Here is a 15808-nt window from a genome sequence, read left to right on the forward strand (position 1 = left end):
CAACAGACAGAGATTTCAGTCCACATTTTGTCAGGCAACAGACAGAGATTTCAGTCCACATTTTGTCAGGCAACAGACAGAGATTTCAGTCCACATTTTGTCAGGCAACAGACAGAGATTTCAGTCCACATTTTGTCAGGCAACAGACAGAGAGATTTCAGTCCACATTTTGTCAGGCAACAGACAGAGAGATTTCAGTCCACATTTTGTCAGGCAAGACAGAGAGATTTCAGTCCACATTTTGTCAGGCAAGACAGAGTTCAGTCCACATTTTGGCACGCAAGACAGTAGGAAATATTTTGTCAGGCAACAAACAGAGATTTCAGTCCATTTTTTTTTGTTTTCTTCAGCATACGTGCAGTTCAAAGAGAAGAAAATAGTCCAATATGGTAGACGCCTGCGGACACTGATCTGGATACGCAAAGTTGGTAATTTCTGTGCTGCACTCGCTGAAAGAAGGATTTTTTATTTATTTATCTATTTTTTGCTTTCTTTAGTATACGTGCAGTTTATACAGCAGAAAATAGTCCAATATGGTAAAGGACAGCAGACACTCATCTGGATATGCAAGATTCCCAATTTCTGTGTAGCACTCGCTAAAAGAAGGATCTAGAGATACAAAAACGAAATTCACTTTATAATTGTTCATGTTTTATCCAAACAAGTCAGCTATAAACCTAAAATACTGATTTCATTTTAGTTATAAAATCATTGATTTTACTGATAATTGTTCTTGCAATATAATCTTTATAATAATATTTATTTTGAATCTATTCAAATATTCTACTGTCATTAGGAAATACTATTTATATATTGCAATTTTTGAACATATCTGATAACAAACAATTCAAATTATTCTATATTTTCACAAAGAAATTTAAGTTATTTTTTATTGGCACAAATGATGAGATCTTAAATTTAAAAATGTATTATTTTAATGTATATTTTAATGGTGCATTGGCAGCTAAAAATTTTTTTTATTAAAAATAATTTTTACATACTTTTTGAAATTTATTTATTTTTTTATATTTTATAGATCTATTTTATCCAAGAAATATATTTTTGATAAACTATTGAAAAAATAGCTTAAAATATTTTACGGTGTTAAGATGTTATACGATATTATCAGTCTCTTAAATGTTCCTTACATAATTATTCACACAGTTAATTCAATTTATTTTGCAATTTGTTTTCATCTTCATCAAGTTATAAATAATTAACTAAATATTACTAACTAACCTATTATTACTAACTAACCTAATATTAATACCTAATTAAATATTAATAACTTTCCAAAGATAAATAATTTTAAAAAATGTTCTTAATCATTTTCTAGAAATTAATGCCTAAAATTTAAGGGAAGTTTTTGTTTACAGCATTTGAAAAAAAAGCATGTCAAAATAATCAATTTCGTTAAATTTATTTTATTTAAAAGTTTTCTATAAAAAAGTGAGCTTTCAAAGCTGCCAATGACCATATTGTCACAAAAAAATTAAATGCTTTAAAATTAAAAATTTACCTGAATAAAAAATAATTTTCCCCCGCTTTTTTATCGATTTTTTTCCCAAGATGGTGACGAACAGGTAATGGTGACAGGCCTTTGGTGACGAACAGGTAATGACAAACTAATAGGTGATGAAAAGTCAAACAGACAGGTGACGCAAATCTAAATAAAGGAGGAAAGAAAAATTTCAGAACCACCATAACTTATTTGTTTTCTTGCATGACAAAAATGTAGAGCAATAAATTTTCGGTTGAAAAAGAAAGTTAAGTTGATTTCAGTAATTTAAATACAGAACAAGACAGGAAGGCATTATAGCATTTCAAAGAAAACTTATTTAAAACAAATTTCAAGTGACGGATTTCACCAGTACGTTTCCACAGGTGCTAAATTATTTGGAAGGAAGAAAAAAAAAGACCATTGATGAAAAGAAAAAAATGTAAATCGAACTCATTTTTATTTTTACTTTTATGCTTATTTCCCCATATTCGCCATTAGATTTGGATGCCATTTTTAAACTATTGTTCATTGAATTCATAATGCTCGTTTTCCTTTATTTATAGCAAATTTATTTTATTATTGGAAAAACATAAAATTCTATGTAATTTTTAAAAAATGATCAGATAAACATGAAGTATTGAAGTGGATATTTTATATTAAAAGTTTATTACGGGTAAAATATTAAAAAAAATGAATAAAATCTAATCTTTAAATGAAAAAAAATTAGATAACACGATGATTTAAGTAAAATAACACAATTTTTTTTAAATCAAAATAATGATCTCCGTTGTTGCTTGGCAACCAATGTTGCCATCTTACAAAAATTAAAATGTACAGAAATTAAAAATAAGATGAAAAGGAAAACAGAGGACTCTAAACATTTCCTTCCCAGTGAAAACGATTAGGAGACAATCTTTTAAATGGGGTGAAAACTTGACGGTCCTTCCACTGCGTGTGGTATGGTTGCGATTGACCGGCGTTGAAATTTTTCCCAGCGGCTCACACTGGATGTGCAGATCTGGATAATGCATGTGCCTGTGGTTTTCAAGAGACTGCTCATCATTGTCTTTTATGGTAAAACATGGTTTTAGTCTATCAATCGAAATTCTTTTGACAGTTCCATTAATTCCAGTGTCAAAATTCTTCGGTGCTCGGTGTTTGACAGCAAAAGGTCCAAGAAACTGATTGCAAAGATAAAGTGGTCGCGTTATTGTAGACGAAAGCATGCGAGCCATTCAAAAGGTGTTTTGAAACGAATACGATTGTATTGCGATGGGTAGGAGGTTTTGCAGAAGGTTTCGTGATACGGATAATATTTTGTAGCTTTTGCACGAATTCTGAGTGTATGATATTAGGGATCGGGGTGACAAATTCTCTGGGTAAACAGAGGGGACTTTCGTAAAGAAGCTCAGCTGAAGAGTATCCTATATCTTCTTTCAGTGCCGAACGTAATCCGAGAAGAATCAAAGGTAAAGCGTCTACCCAAGATTTGTTTTGTTGTAAGTGACATTTCAAACTTACCTTTATAATCCTGTGTTGTCCCCCAATCAATCCGCTCGATTGCGAATGATATGCTGCTATTCTGGATTTTTGAAAACCAAAGTATTTGCTCAAAGATGAGAAGAGTTTACTTTCAAACTGACCTCCTTGATCAGACGTTATACGCTGTGGTATTCCAAAACGAGAAGTCCAGGTTAAAAACGTGCCCTTTGCAACTGTTTCAGATGATTGATCCGTCATGGGAAGTGCTTCACGTATCTTGAAAAACGATCAGTCATCGTTAGTAATTATCTGAAATCTTGACATGAAGACAAGGGACCAACGATATCAATGTGAACGTTGTGAAAATGTTCTGGTGGGGCCTTGAAGTCTATAAGAGCCGACTTTGTATGTCTTTGAAATTCAGTTGGCATTCAATGCATTCCCTACATCATAACTGACGATCTTTATTGATATTTGGCCATATTAAACTTTTCGTGATTAACTTTTTTTTTTGCGCTTCTAATTCCGGTATGAGATAAGGTATGAATAGAAGAAAATATCTGTCGGCGAAATTTCAAGGGGATGTGTGGGAGGTTACTGTTTGTAGACATCACAATAAATCGATTTGTCGGTGTATGGAATGGGAATCTGAACCATTCTCAACCTTGGGTTGTTTTTTAAAATTGGTAAATCTTTATCTTGAAATTCTGCAATAGTTACGTAATCAATTGGAGATGGTGTAGAAATGGTATGAATTCTGGAAATAGCGTTGATATTATTAAGGGCCCTGTAATCTCCACATGATCTCCAATCAGCTGATTTCTTAAGTGTGAGTTGTAGGGGACTGACATAAAGTTTTGATGGTCTACAAAGACCTTGTTGCAACAGAAACTAAAATACAGCTTTTGCTGCTTTTAATTTTTCGGCTGAGAGTCTTCTGACCCTGGCCGCAACTGGGGACCCTTTAGTTTCAATGAGAGGCTCAATATTATGACTTTATTTTATTATTGACGAGTGTTGGCGGCAAAAGATCTGGAAATTGTTTGAGGATTCCTTCGTAAGGACTCTGCACTGCATGAAGCATTAGTGAAACGACACCAATAGAGGACAATGAAGTGAGGCCATTAATCAATTTACGATTTTTGCTGTCAACCAAAAAGTGAAAGTGAGACAAGAAGTCAATAAATATTACTGGTTTATTAACATCAGCTATCACAAAAGGCCAATCAAATGATCTTCTCAGTCCCAAATCCAATTTTAGCAACCTTTGCCCATAAGTTTTAATTTTGGTTCCCTTTGCAGTGACGAGTTCCAGCTTTGCAACAGTAATTTTTCTATCGGTAATGGTGGATTTATCGGTAATGGAAATTTCTGCACCAGTATCGATTAAAAATTGGCAGACGCTCCCCTCCTCACGAATAAAAAGACAACACATCTCAACCCCTTGGCCCTCTGTCATCTGCGAGCGTCGGGGATTTAGTTTTCCTGTGAGTGAACGTTGGTTTTGTTCGACCAATTGCAAGGATTATTGCATTGGAAAGCCTTATTGCCAAACCTTGAATGACAAAATATACTTTCATTTCCGCTACTACGCCTTTTAATAGAATTACTTCTAGAGAGGGATCTGGACTGTTGACGCCTAGAATAATGTCTTTTATTCAGTTCATTAACTTGTGTGTATGTCTCTGAAATCTGTTCTTGTAGTTAACTAAAACCTTGTTATCTCTTCAGCAAACTACAGCGGTATTCTGATGAAACGTGGATTTTATCTCCCACATTTTAGCGGCCATTGTCGCCAATTTGACTAAATCGTCGCAACTGATGTATAAATTGCTCGAGATTTCCGTGGGTAATCTTTGAAGCCAGAGAGTTTTCAAATATCTTTACTTATTTATCTGAAGCTAAATTCTTCATTTCACATAACTGCGAAGGTTTTCTATCGCCGAATTACACCTCAGTTAATAACTTTTGGGTCTTGCGTTTCGGTTTCAGTGAAGATAATAATCACTAATAATAGTCACGTACTTGTCGTCCCTTGTGGATTGGTCAGAATGTCCGACACTTGTGATAATATTTCAGCGTCAATCGAACTCGCGACATAATCGTATTTCGTTTGATCCGTCGCAATTGCAGCATTTCGAAATTGAGCTTCCAACTGAAGAAACCATATCTTTGGGTTTGGTTTCCAAAACGCTGGGACTTTAATACTAACTCGAGCGATCAATGTTTCGTCTACCATTTTCTATTCTTGAGTTTACGTCAGTTGAGTTTACACGATGACTTAGAAAAAGAACACAATTGATTTTTTTTATCAAAACAATTATTTCCGTTGTTGCTGGGCAACCAATGTTGCCATCTTACAAAAATTTAAATGTACAAAAATTAAAAATAAGATAAAAGAAAACAGAGAACACTACACATATAACACAGTTTTAAATTATTTTTTTATGTGTACTGTTCTGAATATTTTCTATAATTTTTAATGTTTCCATTTGTTAAATCTGGGAAAAATCTTATGACAATTGTTTTTGGAAAAACATTTAAAAGCACTATTCACGACGTGTAGCTTGGAATATCAGAAAATGCAGAGAGGTGAGCCTTAGCACTTTCAATTGAATAATGATCATACAGAAAGCATTTAAAATTGGGAAGCAACATTAAAGTTTTTTCGCTCCAACAATTTAAATAAAATATTTATAACCTATTCGACAAGCCTCCTGCCTACCGTTTTTCAAGAATCGGTTTACGAAAAACAATGCTGATATCTTTCTGTAATTTTTACCCGATATTCAATCCAGAATATCATGTACTATTGAATTTTTAAAATCTTTGCTCAAAGGAAAAAGAAAAAAAACTTCTGTTGATAAAAAGATATAGCCTAAATTTCAGACATTTCACTCGAAGCTCTCCCGAGTTTTCATTCTCATATGCGCATGAACGACAAGTAAATAAATTTTCCGTTCAAGAATTTCGCTTGAATTTAAAAATCCAACTCGTTGAGTTTACTTTTGTCATTGCTGTTGCATTTACTTTTGCGAGAGAAGAAGGACTAAAACGTGGAGAAAATCTAATTGTAGATTTTTTTTTTTTATGATTAGCCTACTTTTCTTCTTCATAGGAGAAAAATAGGCATTCAGTGTTGGACTTCTTAAAAACTTCATATAATCTGCTGGACAATAGTATAGAAGTCAATGAGAGATGTTGGTTTCCTATAGCTTACATGTTCGAAATATGAGAAACACATAATGGCCGAGCATGGTTAAAAACGCTGTTTAGTTGTGTTTTTTTTTTCGATCGATCTTCATTGCCGAATTTCCATTCAACTTCATCGGTGAAAGTTGTCCAGTCCCTTTGTAACGTTTTCCTCAATGGCAATTGGCATTCCGACAAGCTGTAGAATCACCCGTTTTCCCACACATAGTTAAGTGCATTCGAACCACCAATGGATCCGTTTCATGTCAAGATATCCAGATACTAAACGTTTTTTTATGAGCCAGAGGGGTCAGCCACAAAGATGGACCCTTAACAGACACTTCCGCAATCAAGTGGACACCATTGAGGAAGCATTGCTGATCAGCTGTTGAGTGATAGGTAACTCAAGTTCACCAATGAGGAAATCTGAGGTGGATATCTCACGACAATAAAATGCGGTATATGTATTGTTAAGACAGAGATGAGAACAGTGAGAGACTTCGAATAGAATTCGGAGAAATGTCGGTGTCCCGAGAAATTGTTCCTTAATTTGTGAGAAGGTCCGTATGATTGGGTTTATTGTGTTTGGATCCAACCCGATAAAGATCGGTGGATTTCCGGAATGGCCCCTGGAATAGCCGTTTAGAGCTAACAGCCTGTTACCGGTTTTTCTTTTCTCTTTCTTTTGGCGACTTATTTTTCGATTTGATCAAGGAGCTATTTCGTGATTGAACTGTTATTTGATATTTGTAAATAATATTGATCTAGATGAAAACAAATTGCTTTTTTTGAAAATACATACGGTTGTAAATAAATGAATGGTTGTTTCACCTAATACAATGAGGCACCTGTTTAAAAAAATTTTCATTTGATTCGATCACATAAGAGAAAATTTTTACTTTTTCTCCTGGCTTCTTGAAGGTTAGTTTTCGGTTGCTTTTAAGTAACTGAATGTGTGTATACTTCTCCAAATTTCGTTTGATTTGTATACTGATTCGTATATGTTGATGCGACATACTAGTAGTATACCGCAAGAGCAAAGTACAGCAGACTGCCAACTGCTTGTATGTACGGAATATTTATTATTTGGAAATAGCGATCAAGAAAATGGTATTTCATGCCAGAATCCAACATAGTTGATACTACTTTAGTATTTTTCCCATTCTAAATTTGTTTAGTATTTCTTCGGCATAGGATGATTGATCTGATGTTAACGACCCCTTCAATTTTTTTTTTATCAAGTCTAATGGACAATATCCACATCGCCTAATCTCTAAAAATAAACGTTTCGATAAATCAAAACGTTTTTTTTTTTATTTTTGAAGTCTTTAATTTTTGCCTTCTTTCCAAGGATCGGGAAGTCGTCTTCATGTACTCCAGTCCCTCAAGTTCCCTTTCTTAATTACAATAAATATATGGATCTGCCATGGAACCTTTCAATCCAAATTGTTTTCACCCAAATATTCCAGACTCGATTCTCGTAATATCTTCAAACGACAAATAAGAAGGGCTTCTTTCATTCCCTTTTCAGAACTACCTTCAGGCTGAGTAATATATCTTCAGAGTACCAAGAATCTGTGAAGCAGTAATGTCCATCTGATGCAGCTCAATCTAATTCAATAGCAAATACCATCAGAATTCGAAAAGATTTGATTCGATTTTCATGGCTGTTGAAAATTCATTAAAATAAGTACCAGGAATCTGGAAATAGTCCTTAGTAAATAGTATTGCATTTAAGAAGCTTTCTGCCTCGTCATATTTCCTTCGAAACACCCAGCTACAGCCGACGATTTTGGTGTTTGGGATTAGTTGCCAGGTTTGAATTCGCTTCAAGCTGTCTATTTCCTCATTAATAGTTTCTTTCCAATTTTTAGCATAGAAGGAATCCATAGCTACTTTCAAAAATATAGAATCCTCTTAATTTAATATAGAGGTGTTTTTTTTATTTATTTTTACGATCTCTTTTATATCGTACAATATGTAATCGTCTCAATGCTTTGGCGATTTACGGATTTTATTACTTTATCTAACTTTATTTGTAGCAGTTATACTAGGGAGTCTAATCCATTTCTTCTCCGATTTGATCAACAAGACTCATTGCTTCGTAATATTTCAATTCTTTCTTAATCACTTTCAGAGAGTTCATGTTAGGGGTCTAAAAAGGGATACTCCTTTCATAGACAGGTAGCATAAAACTATTTTTTAGTTTAGTACCCAAGAAGAGTTTTCTTTGTATTTAAAACATGTTATTGAAAATTCACACTTCTGCTGGTAAGAACTTAACTCTTCTCACATTCAACGGCTAAAATCTGTATCCTTTCACGCCTTCCACATACACAATCATCACACATTATTCGGCTTTGGGAACTAATTTCTCCTTAATTTGTGTTCTATTTTGCCTGGAATGTACTTTGTAACCAAATGCTCTTAAGTGCTCAATATCTGATGTTTTAATAATATAAATATTATTAGATTACGATTCAATGCTGTGGTTGGTCATATGTATCTAGCTGTGTTTGTTGCATCAGCTCAGAGATTGTATGGAGCTTCTGACAGAGTGTCATATAGAGAATTCTGTTAATCCTCTAACGATGTTATTTTGTGTGCAATTCTTGGTACCGTCTTTTGACGAGAAAGACTATGATTTTTCAAATAGTCAGCAAATATTCTAATTATGTACTTTCCGCCGTTGTCACAGTAATAGTTTAATTTTGTTAATATTTTTTTACATTTATTCTGTATAAATCAAATCTTTCTGTCATTTGCCTTTTACATTCCATTCGTTTCACATTTAACATTGGTACGTGCCGACAGTAATCGGCACATCTTGCATGTTCAATTGCCAAAGCATGATAAGTAATCTTATCTGTAACTGTTCTTGTTGTAATATCTCTTCTGTTCTCGGCCTCCATTAAATATATTTATGTATCTCCCCTATGTTAATTTAAATTAAAAGGGATAAAAGAAATGGATTCTTTTTTTTTATAGCAGGATAATTTGCCATAAAATAAAGCGTCAAATTTTATGCACTAAAAAAGTAAATAAACTTGTTTTAATAACGCGTGGGAAGCATTTTTTTTAATTATAATTTGTACGAAAAATCTAAAAATCCATTTGCAAATCTAAATAGGATGCTTAAACATTTAACAAATATTCAAACAACTAGCATTTGCTTTATAATACCATTTTCTTCACTTGAACTAGACTTATTGTATTTTAAAGCAAAAATGGATGCATCGATATGTTTATTTTAAATTTAAGGTTGTCATTTATATATCAGCAAAAATAAAGTGCAAAAAGAAAAAAAAATGCTATTTTAGTACAGTTCATATTACCTTTGTTTGATAAAAAAAAAAAAGAAATGTCTCATTTCAACATAACGTTAAAATGTATAGTAAATGTTGTGGTTAGCAGTTTGTGTATAGGTTCAAGTATTTCTTAATTTCAACTATTTTGAATTACTTGATAAACAATTATATGTAGAGTTATATGCTTCTTTCAAAATATTTGTGCTCATTGTAATTCAAATCTATTTGAATTTTTTCAGAATAAACAATTTTTTTAACAATATATGTTTAAGGGATGACAGTTTGCCTTTTTTTTAGGAAAGACATTATCGCAAGAGAGGGCGCTGATAAGGTGAAATCATCCACATAAGATAAAGATGTTGCACTCACTTCAGCGACGTCCACCCATGGCATCCTGCAAGCTGGCGAGGAGGTCAAAATCTTCCCTCCGGACCGTCACTCGTCCGGCTTGCAGGGCTAAGCTTGATGCGCTGGCGAAGTGCTGGCCAATGTGATCTTCGCCAGCATACTGCATCAACTCAATAGCGTCATTTTCGATTCGCAACTCAGCATTTAGCTCTCCAAGCATTTCTCTTATAATGCGCCTAAATGTAGCTCGTGGAATGTCAAGTCTCTCCCTCACTTCCGGCTCCTAAGATTGAAAAAGGCAGAGTCAAAACTAACTTAATAATTAGCAGAGAATTATAAAAAGGATGTGTTCATGTGTTAGAAGAAACTGAAGAGAGGCAAGTGCCTTCTTACAGAGATATATTTAGTGTATATTTCAGCACACTAAAAAAACCATTACATCAGAAGAAAAAAAACTTGGAATATAGCTGTTTAATCATGCCAAAAGATTCAATTTTAAATTATTATTTATGTTTCATTTGTTGTTTTTAATAACCTACATTTTTTAAATCTAGTTCTCACTTGCATATAATTTTAGTTTAATATATATATATAAAAAAATTCTGTATAAAAAAGTTCTCAATTCAGAATATCATATATAACAAAATGCGTTAAAAAAAGTTTTTGAAAATAAATTTTTGTCGCTATTATCAAATTTTTTTCAAAGTGTATTATTTGTCAGTAAGGTTATGAATCAATCTACAGTTTTTCTACTATTAAGAGACGACAGAAGTGAACTTAATATATTAATCTTTTAATTAATTTAATTTTATTTTAATAACCTAACCAATTAAATGAATTCATTAAACTCCGAAACTATTTAAGGTAGATTGTCATGAGAAAATGAAAATGGATTTTCGATATTCCCAAATTCTAGTGCACCTGAAAGTAAGCGAATACTCGGTTCTGAAATCCCACATCCCGAAATAATAAAACAGCCTGAATACAAAATCTATGTAAAACCGTAAAACTTCAGTCTGGAATCACAAAAGGGATTCGTATGAATGGGTTTTATTCAAATTGAAAAAACGCCTCCAATGAATTGTTATTGCTGCGCAATCATTGCAGAATTTTTAATCGGGTAGAGTATAATTTTAAAAATGTATAGAACAATGAATTTCTACCAAAATAATGAGATTAACAATCGGAAATTGCCCGTATTTAAAGGTCTTCTCTTTAATTATAATTGCATTTATGCACTAGGTTTTGATAGAAAAGAAAAATCCTTCCATTTCAATATTCCAAATATCATTCATATAGAATAATGAATGACATGAAATTTGCCACTTTTCCCGTTAACAGGAAGGGAAACAGGATTTTATTTTTGAAAAGAATGCTACATGTGATGAACATATGAACGAAATAAAGAAAGCGAACTTTTAAATATACCTTGATTTCAATATAAAGTATGCTGCGCTTTGAAACAATGGGTATGAAAGTACTAAAAGCGTTTAAAATATTAAAATTTTGAAACGAATTGCATTTCACTTACTTCTTCGATTTCCAGGCACCTTCTGATGTTTATTCGTGCCTGCCTGGCAGCTGCTCTGGTGGCCTGAAGGAATAATTATCTTCATCAGCAAGATTCAATCATGAGCGCCAAATTTTTAATAAATACCTATTTTTGTGTGTGTGTGTGTGTGTGTGTGTGTGTGTGTGTGTGTGTGTGTGTGTGCTTTAGTATGCCCTTATCCTATACTATCCGGCTTAAAAGAGATTAAAATATCAAACAAATTATATGATCCTGTTAATACTGGCATCTAATATGTACTATTTATTATCCGGCATCTAATATGCATTCTAACATTCTCTTTGCTCATTATCTATTGAATTTTTATGCCGTATTTTTAAAAAAAAATACAAGAAGAGTTTCAGTACGAAAACTGCATAAGCAAGAATTCACGAAAACAGCCCACAGACTGAGAATTCCTGATTATGTTTGTTTCGCGCAACCAGATGGCAATAATTTTTGAATAACAGCTTTGAGCAATGTCTCAAAATCATGTTTTTCCAATATTTAACTGCTTGTCGAGAAATGGGTGGATTGTACAGTGACACATTATAAAGACCAATGGAAAATTTCTTCAACATTTCTCAAAACGTAATCCACTGGAAATAATAGGAGTTGAAATAATAGGAGTCTTGATTGTACAGGGTGCGGAACAAAAACTCGGACAAAGTTATTACATCATAGAATAGAAATTAATTTTTTTTTAAATTTTTGTTCACATCTTTTTATTTTAGTGGGACAGATGCGTACGGGTCTTAAAAGGCCAATAAAGTATGCGTAGCTCTTTCAAAAAAAGAGGATAGGGAAAGATTAGTCTAGGTTTGATAAAAGGCGAGAAAATGTATTGGTATTTTAACTGAATTTTGATGCTTAAACACAAGGAAAAAACTTTTGTCTCAATGTGTGTATGCTGGCTCTGTACACACCAGGCCATCTGCCTATCACATTTGGCCAATATGTACTTTGGAGTGTAGGAAAGTGATTTTTTGAATTTTTAATTATAATTTTAATTAATCAAAAATTAAGACAAATATTGACTTTTTTCCGTGATAACTTTCTAAAACTTTACAGTAAAAAAATAGTTTTTACTGGCAAATCATATCAATTTCCTGCATTATTCATTCACAGTCAAAGTATGTTAAATATAGTTCTCAAATGAAAATCAATAAACTTTATAAAGAAAATCCGAAATAGAAATTCCATTCTAAAAAAGGACACCTGAACTTAACTATTGCCATCTCAAACTATGCCAACTGTTTTAACCCTTTCTAGGGCCGTGGGAAGTATGCTTCCAACCAAATTTATCAATCTTTGTATGAAATTATGTAGGTTGGTATAAGTTCTGACAAATTTTTTTTAGTAAGTCAGAAACTTAGATGCTTCAGTTCTTTATCTCAGACAAAATGATGTACCTTTATTTGTTACTTTATTAATGAACCAAATTAATTAATGAAATTAAATTTATCTAATAAGCTAAATGAATCCCTTTTCTTATTCTAATTTCAAGCCTAAAAATATTTTAACATAATATGACTAGAAAAAAATGGCCCTTTAAAGGGTTAAGATAAGTGGATCATTTAAATGTGCATTTCAGCTAATTAATAGCACACAAGTCAATAAGAGAATTTAACGGTTGATAAATTTCCTATTTTTTGAAATTAAATCTGTTCAAAGCTTTTAAATTTCTGGTAATCAAATAAATAATTCATACACACATGAAATAATAAGCCTGGTATAGTTATAAAAATACATCTTATCTTATATTTAAAAATCTAGTATTCTCGTTTATATGAAAACTTTATATCTTTTCGTTAGTTTAAGTCAGAGATAACATTTTTTTGTATTAATATTTTTAAATGTACTGAATTGCATATTCCCTTCACCCAAATATACGTGTGTTACTAGAGAACCAAATAGCTGTATTTTTATTTGCACAAAAGTTGTTTTTAAGTTCAGAAATATATATATATATTTAAAAGAAAGCTCGTTCTCTAAAAACATATTTTAGAGTTAACAGCTCTATCTGAAATTTTATTTGTAAACTTTTCCAAACAAGCAAATTAGATTCATGCAATTTTCTAGCGTAGATTTAGTATAGCATCTATGCGAGTTTTCTGCATTGCAGAAAGCCTATAAAATTTTTAAAAAAAGATTATTCAAAAGAGATGAAGATTCTGTGAAACATTGTAAAATTACAATTAAGCCCTTTTTTTCAAATATGTTTTCTTTAATAAATCCGTGATTGTTTGGAACAAATTTTTAAAAAAGTATATCTTAGTGAAAATAATATACATTTACGTAAATACAAATTAAAATGATTTCTCTAGAATATATTATGAAAATTAAAACTCGCTGATATACCATGTTTCATGAACTATCAACATTAAATAAAAAGTTATTCTATGTTAAAAGAAATACATTAAATACTAAATGACTACATTAAATACTACTAGCTACTACATGTGTTACAAACCGAGTTTATTTTGCTTTTCTTCATTTTGTATCCTTTATCTTCAAATTGTATTTTGTTGTTGTTGTTGTTTGCATTAGGAAAAAGGGGAAGCATTTCTTTGCGCAAATGATATTTAATATTAGCCATGTATAAATTTCATAATAAATGAATGCTGAACAATGGTAAAAATATTTTTATACTTTAAGTATTTAGAACATTTCTGGTGCGAGGTTATTTCGGTAATTTTTAAATATAGAAGTGACACAAGAAATAATTTAAATTATTTTTTTGTGGATAGTAGAAGGAAAACTAAAGAATAATTCTCTGTTAAATATTCCTTCAAATCCAATAGAAAACCACCAAACTTTTAGCCTATGTTGAGAATTAAATTATAACTGTTACATAAGTATTATAATGCAATTCTTTTATTTAGCAATATATAAGTAAGAATTTATTCATTTCATTTTAATAAAACGATTACAAATTTCTATAATGGAAATATACTTAATATTTAATCAAAGTTTAATGAATTATGAATGAAAGTAAATTACAGTGAATGTACACTTATATAGTTACGAAGAAATAAAATATTTCTTTAAAAACTTCTTTATGTTACAGCAAGAATTTCTCATGCAATGCAATAACAGAAATCTGACTTTATTTCTTTTAATAAAGAAACTAACGTTCTAAATTCCTTTGCTCTTGAAATCTTATATTGATCTCGACTGGACTTCTGAAAACTATGGGCTCATTTTGAGATAACCAGACTTTTGCCCATAGCAAAATACCTGCAACTTGTGCATTGTTTCCCCGAAAAAAAATCGCTTAAGAACATCCTAATCAATGGGCACATCGAAACATGCCCTTGAAGCCATTTTTATTAAATATGATTAAATTCACAAGAAATTTGAATCTACTATACAGAAGCTGTATTGCCAACAGTCCAAAAAATTATTTAACTAATTCTAATCAAGGGGGGGGGGGCAAGATTTTTTAAATAGGTAAAGTTGGCAATTGTCAGCTCTTGATAATTTTTAATATTTGTAGAAAGGTATTTAGTTTTATACTTTCATTTAATGATAGAGGGCCCTGCAATCAAATTTATTCAAGTCATAATCAAGTATTGATTAAATTAAATTTAGAACTTTATTCTAGTAATATTCCTAATTACCATTTACAAGTTATTCGTTATGCTATTTTCTAATTCTAAAAAATTGGAAGCTTTACAGTTTAAAAAAATATATTCTCTTCTTTTACAAAATTGTTTAGAGTGTTTACAAAGTTGTCTTTTGTTTTCAATATTTTGCTTAAAATTAATTTTACATTTTAACTGTGCCCTTTTTTTTTTATTTGTACAATATTGATATGGACTTTTTAGAAAGGGACTTTCAACTTCAATTTTAAAAATGTACTACTTAAAATTGCTGAATTAAAATTAAATTGAAGTCAGTAAAAAAATTTGGAGGGAAAGGAGGGCTTTGAGATTTTCGTTATCTCAGAGCCCCTGGAAGGTTTAAAACGGCCATGAATTCTTCTGAAATTCGAAATATTTACATTGCTTAAAATATGAGAAAAAAACGCATAGTTAAGCATTTCAATAAAGGGGTATTTGTATATTGTTGAAGAGTGTTATCAGAACTTTATTCAACACTATTTTTAATGACTTATTGTACATATAAGAACGATCTTTAATAAAATTAAAGTTTCTAAAGAACATATACTACATATATTAATAAAAAAGTAATTTTTATTAATTCTGTTTCATTTTTTAATAGTAGATTTGGATTATGATTTAATAAATAGTGCAACTAGAAGAAAATTAAATTTGAATTCAGCTAATATCCCCTAAAAATTTTCGCAGATACAAATGATCAGTTAACCAGCTATTAATATACTTCTGATTTAGTAAGCTGCTTATTTTACGCACCGTATACTTACAATATTTTATATACAAAATGCAAAGACATATAATGAAC

At 31.4% G+C, this 15808-nt stretch overlaps 1 long non-coding RNA gene across 1 annotated transcript; it reads right to left on the bottom strand.

Moving 5' to 3' along the window:
* Nucleotides 1-406: 406 nt before the first annotated feature.
* Nucleotides 407-9934, bottom strand: LOC129958207 (uncharacterized). Its single transcript, XR_008783178.1, has 3 exons — nt 9853-9934; nt 1520-1666; nt 407-609 (listed from the first exon to the last, which is right to left on the bottom strand). It is a non-coding gene; the product is annotated as an uncharacterized LOC129958207 (long non-coding RNA).
* Between the last annotated feature and the right edge of the window lie 5874 nt (nt 9935-15808).

The sequence above is a fragment of the Argiope bruennichi genome, chromosome X1 (assembly GCF_947563725.1).
Source record: "Argiope bruennichi chromosome X1, qqArgBrue1.1, whole genome shotgun sequence".
NCBI lineage: Eukaryota > Metazoa > Arthropoda > Arachnida > Araneae > Araneidae > Argiope > Argiope bruennichi.